We start from the raw sequence: 7,159 nt of genomic DNA, 5'->3' as shown, positions 1-7,159 counted from the left end.
GCAACACACATACCATCTTGGACATTATGAATGATTGAGGACTGGGAAGAAAATGAGCGAGAGTCATGAAGTAATGATATAATATATTTATATTTAAAACCTTGCCCATGTTCCTTGAGCCAAATTGAAAGTCTTTACTACAGGTATCTACAGTTGTCTATGCAAATATGGCATTGTTGGGTCAACCCCCTTTTTCACTCAGGTTAGTACTATGTCTCAGGATAAAGAAAACCTTTGCTCAGACAAGAACTAATAGATCACAGGTAATTAAAATTATCCTACTTGGATCCCAAGCTCAATATTGAGCTAGAAATAAAACACAGGAAGTTAGTGATATAGTTATTGCACAAATTCTACTCACAAACTATGGTCTTTATCATTTGAGGGACACAAAAATGTAAAGAAAAAAAATCTGTACTGAGTTAACTCATATTTGGAAGAAAACAAATGTATAAGATGTAGAATTTAACAATTTAATATTGCCTATGATAAGACCAAAAACAATGAAATGTAGATGGTATGGAACTTGAGAATAGGAAGTTTTCTGAAGAGCATATATATGTGGTAGTACGTAGTATGATATGCTGCCTTCATAAATTTAGGAAAATAAACCAAAAGCAATTGTATTGAGCCTATGAACTAATGTTATTTTATTATTAGCAGTCCAATGCATGGTCAAAAATGACCCCAATTATTTTAAATCAGAAACATCTATATTTTTTTGAATTTTATTTTATTTTTTCAGTGTTCCAAAATTCATAAGAAGCATCCATATTTGAATTGAGGAGGGAAAAATACTTGTTCTTTCAAAGAAATGTACATATTTCTAGTTAATAATCATATCATTCTAAATATTTGGGGGGAAAAGTTCAGGATAAGTTAAAACTCACAAATTGTTTTCTAGTATAACAGTTTTCAGACATATTCAAATATCTTTAATAAGAAGTGTTTCCAACTCATTCTAGCTCAATAAGTTTTTCATTTGCAAAGAAATTTGAGTCCTTTCAGCCTTGACTTAAATTGTAGATAAAATAGTTTTGTGCAACATAGAATAAAGGACTTTTAAGAGGTTTAGAACATTTACAGATAGAAAATAGCTCATGCAGAGCATTGTGATGAGATAAGTGTAAAGAATTCAGAACCATACAGATTAATTTTCCTTTAAAATACAAATTGAATATGGATCTATGAGAAAAACTACTTGGGAGAATAGAAGTAGGCCACAAAATATTTTAAAAAGTTATTTCAAATATTGCTCATGTATTACTTTTAATGAGATAACGTAAATGAACTTAACCTAAACATATACTTTGTTTTAATGTTTATTAGTCACAGTCAAAGGATCATTTTTATGGTATAAATAATGTTTCTTAAATAATTACAGTTGATCCTGAAAATTTTGTTATTGCCTACAACTTGCATAAGTATTCCCCACGAGCTGTGGTTATTTTCAAAATATATAGATGCAAAGACTAAGTGAAGATAGAAGAGATTAAGTACATTATAGAAAGCAATATGCTAAGATGGTTTATTGATTAATAAAGGCATAATGGCAGACCATTCTACCTTGCTCTGTTGACTGTTTCTACTTTTATGTAGCCATTGTCTTCTTAAAATAGGCTCCTCCAATATTTGTTAAATGTACTCAACTTCTCAAAAAAAAAATACTCAATTTCTCTAATATCCGGGAAAACATGCTCCACCAAATGCACATTTTAACTACATTCAAGCAGCTGTGCTTTGCCTTTCCCCATTCTTCACAAATTATCTTGACTCAGCCACAGTTGTCCATACGTTCTCCTTATTCTAATTCAGTTACACTTCTGTCTCATACCCTTCTCATAAATTTAAATTTAAAAATAATTTGGGGATAGGGACGCCTGGGTGGCTCAGTTGGGGATCCTTGCTCAGTGGGAGCCTGCTTCTCCCTCTGCCTGCCATTCCCCTTGCTTGAGCTCTCTCTTTCTCTGACAAACAAAAATCATTTAAAACTAATAATAATAAGTTGGGGGCACCTTGAGTGGCTCAGCTGGTTAAGCATCCAGCTCTTGGTTTCAGTTCAGGTCATGAGCCTCGGACAGAGGTCTCGGACAGAGCCCAGAGTTGGGCTCTCGGCTCAGCAGAAGATCTGCTTGTTCCTCTCCTCCTACCCCTCTTTGTCCTCTCTCTTCCTTAAATAAATAAACAAAATTGTTAAAAAAAAAAAGTTTCTTTGGGAGCCACTAAGAAGAGTATTCCTCTTTGCCTTGAATTCTGAAAATATTCAATATTGAATTATTTTTCTGAAAATGTAGTAGTTAATATAATTATTTTAGAATTTTTTCTTTAAAAAATCTGTAGTGGGCTTAGTTAAGGTTTGCTATGAACAATTTGTTATGCTATACTGTCTGCATTTCATCATTATATGTCAAGTACACTTTGAGATAGATATTTTGTTTATCTAAAAATAAGGCATAAGTAAATATGAAAGAATTGGAAAAGTAGATTTGAAGATAACCATGGATTTTTTTTATGAAAAAGTATTGGTGAACATATGAATTAAATCAAGTGATTGATTGTTGCTATACATTTCATTTATTGGGAATTGACTAAATTTTATTCCAATGTTAATCACTCAGGTCTTTCTAAAAGAAAATCAAACAAGCAAATAAGCACAAAGAAAATAAAAATATGTAAAAATTAATGCACCAGAACACTTTTTCAGCATTTCCACAAACATTATTGCCTCCTTTCTATCTCAAGCACACAGGAGTACAAGATAAAACATACTGGCTTAAAGAGAAGCAAAATAAAAGGAATAAAATCTTGCTGTACAAATAAAAACATGTAAATTATAGATATAGAAGGCTGATTAGTAATTGATTAGAAATTGGTTAGAAATTGCTAAGCATATAGACTCATTGGTGAATGAGTCTCTCAAATGAGGGCATAGAACAGCTGTTCAAATGCTCATTTACTTCCCATCAGTTTGACTTTGATGTTTGGGAATTTTTTTTTTTTTTTTTTTTTCCAGAATGAACTCTACCCTTACATTTTATTAAAAGAAAAAACATCGTGAGTTTCCCAGCAGCTCACCTGAATTGAAAAAGTAACATGATTCAATGTGAAAATAAGAAACTGCAAATCTCTGAGAGTAATAAACTTCAATAAACAGTGCATACAGCGGTCATACCGAGCAACAAGATCTCATACAGAATAAAATATTTTAATATGTTTCAAATCCAAATTTCTCTTTAAAATCATTCATGAAAAGGACTCTCAAGTAGCCATCAGCACCCCAATTAGTCAAGCATCAGGAAGCTACATTCCAGCTTTTTCATATACAAAGAGACATCTTTTCACCAGTCAGTTCCTTCTAATGTCTTTTAGACATTAGGAAAATAAAAAGGCTTAATGGACTTTTTTGCTTCTCTAACACTCCCCATTCTTCCAGTTCTTCGAATCATGAAAATCAAATTTGCTGAACACCAGAAATTTGTTAATGTGCTGTATGTTAATATGTTGTATAAACCATATGTTCTGTTGGTTGACCGTCCGCAGCTGTTAAGCCAGCTGGTAACTGGTTAACTGGTTGTTAAATGCCTCCTCTCTAAGTTCTTCACTTAGTCCACCCAGAGCTGTGACTGTTCCCCCAATCCCTTTCTCTCCTTTCATAGCCTCTCTGAATTTCTGAAGGTATAATTTTAGAGGTTCTACATAACTGTGGAAGCCTGGAGCAGACATGGCAGGGGGCTTATTGTCTCCATTGATTGTTTTCCATTGCTGTTGACAGCATCTTTCACTTGCTTCCGATGTTATAAAGTGAATGAACTCACACATTCTTAAACACATTCTTTGGCATCTTTTGCAGTCTTTCCCATTTGAGGTAAGGCATTTTTCATGATCCTTGCTGCATTTGTAATTAGAAGATCTATATCTTGTTCTCTAAGACTTTCTTTTGGACCATTTTGTCTTCATGCTCATTCAAGCTGTCCTTGGTACCATCATGAGGTGGTGTAACAGACTGACTTCCTGCTGACATAGTCAGCAGAAATGTGTGGTTGAGAAACACGTGTTGTAGCAAGGTCACCATCCATCTCCAATGCAGCCCTTATTGGCTCCCACGTCTAATCAGCCGTTTGGTCAGGCAGGAAATGGCTGCAAAGGAACGAGTTCTGGTGTGGAGCTACCAAATCTTACTTGTTTTTTTCTTTTTTTTTAATACACTGTTTTTTGAGGAGTCGTAAGAAGAACAGTCTAAAAGTATGAAAAAGAATTCCAGATCAATAAACTACTTGATATATCATTTGAAGACAAATCATTTAAACTAAAATAAATAAATAGGTTTATAAATAAATACACAAAAATAAATACTAAAATGCATTGTTACTTCACTTCTGGAGTGCCAAGTGTCTATTCCATTTTGCATTCCAACCAGCAATGTATGAGAGTTCTTGCTCAACATCTCTGACAGCATTTGGTGCTGTCAGTGATCTTGATTTTGGCCATTCTAAGAGTTGTAGAGTGTTATCTTCTTCTTGTAATTTTCATTTCCCTGTTGACATTTGGGGCAGGGCATCTTTTTATATGCTTATTTCTCATCTGTGTACCTTCTTTGGTGAGGTGGCACTTAAGACCTTTATTTACCCCATTTTTTTAATCAGAGTGTTTTTTATTTAAATTTAAATTTAATTAATTAACATAAAGTATAGTATCAGTTTCAGATGCAGAGTTCAGTGATTCCTCAATTGTATATAACACCCAGTGCTAACTACTTCACATGTCCTTCTTAATGTCCATCTCCCTGTGACCCCATCACCTCACCCCCATCCCCTTCAGCAGCCCTCAGTTTTTTTCCTATAGTTAAGAATCTCTTACAGTGGGTGCCTGGTGGCTCAGCTGGTTAAGCAACTGCCTTCAGCTCAGGTCATGATCCTGGAGTCCCTGCATCCGGTCCCACATCAGGCTTCCAGCTCCATGCAGAATCTGCTTTTCCCTCTGATTTTCTCCCTTCTCATGCTCGCTCTCTCTCTCTCTCAAATAAATAAAAAAATAAACTTAAAAAAAAAAGAATTTTTTATGGTTTCTCTCTATCTCTCTCTCTAATTACATCTTGTTTTATTTTTCCTTCTATGCTCCTCTGTTTTGATTCTTAATTTCCACTTATGAGTGAAATCATGTAATAATTGTCTTTCTCTGATTGACTTATTTGCTTTGCATAATACCCTCTAGTTCCATTCACAACGTTGCAAATGGAAAGATTTCAAATTTTTGATGGCTAAGCAATATTCCATTATATATACGTACCACTTCTTTATCTATTCATCCATCAAAGGACATCTGAGATCTTTCCATAGTTTGGCTATTGTGGACATGCTGCTATAAACATTGGGGCTTAATGCTGAATTTTAAAAGTTCTGCATGTTTTGGTTAACAGTCCTTCATTAGATGTGTATTTTACAAATATTTTTTCCCAGCCTGTGGCTTGTCTTCTTATTTTTTTGGCATTGTCTTTCACAGAGTAGACATTTTAAAGGACTTTTAACAAAATCCAGTTTATAGATTATTTCTTTGATAGAGAAAAAGTTATCACCATAGCCAAAGCATCTAGGTTTTCTTCTATATTTTACAATTACCTCTGTGATATGTTTGTAGTTAATTTTGGTGAAGGGTCTAAGTTCTGTGTGTAAATTTAGCTTTTTACATGTGAATGCTCAGTTGTTCCAGCATCACTTGTTGAAAGACCATATTTTCTCCATTGTATTTTCTTTGCTTCTCTATCAAAGATTAGTTGACTGTATGCATGTGGACTATTTTTAGGCTCTCTGTTTTGCTTTGATGATCTGTCTACTCGTTCACCAATACTATATTTATCTTGATTACTGATTGAAGTTTTATAAAATATGCCTTATTAATGGATAGTAGTATCAGCCTTCCAACTTTATTTTTCTCCTTCAACTAAGTATATTCTTGATGAACTATAACTTTATAAATTTATAAGAAAATTTCAAGAAAAATTAATACTAAAATATAGTCATTTTTACAAAAGAAGGTAGCAAATACTCATCATCATAAGTATGAAGGACAAAAGAGTACATTTCTGCCTTTTTTTTTTTTTCCGTTGAGAGAATTTAAGTGGAAAATAATTGTAAACAACAAAAAACTAAAATCTCTCCAGGTAGAATTTGGGTATTTTAGTATGAATATAATGAAGGACTTAGAAACAAAAAATGCTTTCAAGGATAGATAAGGTATAGAAAAAATTCACTAGGATGACTACTTGGAAACAGGTGAAATGCATAGAAAATAATAGGAGTGACATGTAAAGGTCGCTTTTAGGCAATAGGATTGAACAATGTAATGCAAAAAAGAGCCCACAGCTATCATCACGTGGCTGAATACAAACAGGCCCATTAGGCCACCCACCCTGAAATATCCATAAGCCCTAGCTAACCCATGGGTTACTTTCAACCAGGCACAGGTACCAAGAAAGGGAAAAGTCCATATTTTGTCATACCTCCTCATCTTCCCCCTTTTAAAAATTCCCCACCCACTGCCTCCATGCAGAGAGTCTCTTTTCTGTTGTCCTGTCCATGGCTCCTTTTTGGTGGATTCAGTCAACTTCTATCTCCTTTGTTCTGCCCCAGATGAATCTTTTAACTCCCGTGCCACCAGCCTCCACCTTATTCATCACCCCAGACCTGGGGGCCCCCATCCCATCTGAGAGACACCACATGGCATATTTTAAAAATAGAAAAATGCAATGTAATATTTTAGACCTTATTCAAATTAATATTTATCAGGTTTACTGATTAGCAAAGAAGGGATTTGCAAGGACCCAGGATTAGGATTTGATCTTTTATGAGAAGAGATATGTAAAAGTTTATTCTAATCTCAGCTGTCTGGACATATAGCCAGTCTAACTTTTTCCCGTGTTTGGACACAAGTCTAAAGAAGTTAGGCTTTCTTTTAGCACAGCAGTTGAAGGGAGATATGGCTCTGCTTTGGGGGGTCAACTAAGGTAACAAGTGCCAAGATTTTAAGGACTATGATGTGAGAAACAAAGCAACGAAAAAATAAGTTCTCTTACTGCCTGCAGCCCATTGACAAGTCTTTGAAACAGGTAGTGTGACCTCCCTTTAGGAACTCAGCTTCCTCTATGTTGACACTTTGCTAAAGC

At 34.5% G+C, this 7,159-nt stretch overlaps 1 pseudogene; it reads right to left on the bottom strand.

The window, feature by feature from the left end:
* Positions 1-3,442: 3,442 nt before the first annotated feature.
* On the bottom strand, positions 3,443-4,076 carry LOC116585662 (annotated as a pseudogene).
* Positions 4,077-7,159: the final 3,083 nt, after the last annotated feature.

This window comes from Mustela erminea, chromosome 3, assembly GCF_009829155.1.
Source record: "Mustela erminea isolate mMusErm1 chromosome 3, mMusErm1.Pri, whole genome shotgun sequence".
In the NCBI taxonomy this organism is placed as follows: Eukaryota; Metazoa; Chordata; class Mammalia; order Carnivora; family Mustelidae; genus Mustela; species Mustela erminea.
This window is presented reverse-complemented; position numbering and strand designations above follow the sequence as displayed.